We start from the raw sequence: 1,072 nt of genomic DNA on the forward strand, positions 1-1,072 counted from the left end.
ATTTTATTATATTCGTTCGAATTCGCATTAAAGAGTGCGCTGTAGTCGTAACGGAGTGTTCATTTTTCATCGGGTGAAAAATTATTAACCGATTTTTCCTTAATTTTTTTTTCCTTTTAAATTAATAATAGAATTATTGTTTTAATTTAATTAATTTTTATTATTTTTATCAATAATTTGTATTTTATCGTTGAAAAAAAACGCATTTTACGCGATAAAACGTTGTTATTAATAAAAGATACTACTCATTACCGGTTTACTTTTTTTTTTTTTTTTTGGTGGTGGTGGTAATAAAATTCAAAAAAAAAAAGAATTTTTAATTAATTAATTAATCGTAATTAATGAATGTTTTTCATTATTATTATTTAATTAATTTAATTATAAGTATTTTTCGATAAGTGATTTAGTTAGTGAGTGTGTGTTAAATTGAAATAAAAAAAAAACTATTATTATTATTTCTTTTTTTTTTTTTTGAAATGTGCTTTATTAAACTGCACAGCGTCAAATTTAATGAAACCTGGATCAAGTTTAGGATTAATACTCTTGAGATTTGGCTTTCATCTTTTTAATATCAACGAGGTCTGCATTAAATTACGGTATATAAAAATGATTAATTACCTTTCTTTTCTTTTTTTTTAATTAGTTTGAAAAATCGTTTTTTTTCTCCCCTCCCCCCCCTCTCTCTTCCTATTCTCCTGTGGCTCAAGGTTTTGCTTTAATGTCGCATTAATCTATAACATTATTATTATTATTATTTTTTTATAAAACAAGGATGAGAAAAGGAATTAAGTAAAATATTAGTCATGGATTTGCAAAAAAAAAATTTTATAATTATTTATTTCCTTTTATTTTATTTCAATGATGAAATATATATCGTTATTACGCAATCAATTCATTTTCAATTGAATGGAATGAAATAAAAAAATTACGTCATCAAAAATTAATCGACCAATCAAAAAATTCCTTCGTTTCATCATCCTCGAATAATACCATTAATATTAATTTTATTTATTTATTTCTGTAATTTTTTTTTTTTCAACAAAACAAAATCTAATTATTAACAATAATAATT

Source organism: Pediculus humanus, genomic scaffold, assembly GCF_000006295.1.
Source record: "Pediculus humanus corporis 1103172107427 genomic scaffold, whole genome shotgun sequence".
Classification (NCBI taxonomy): Eukaryota; Metazoa; Arthropoda; class Insecta; order Psocodea; family Pediculidae; genus Pediculus; species Pediculus humanus.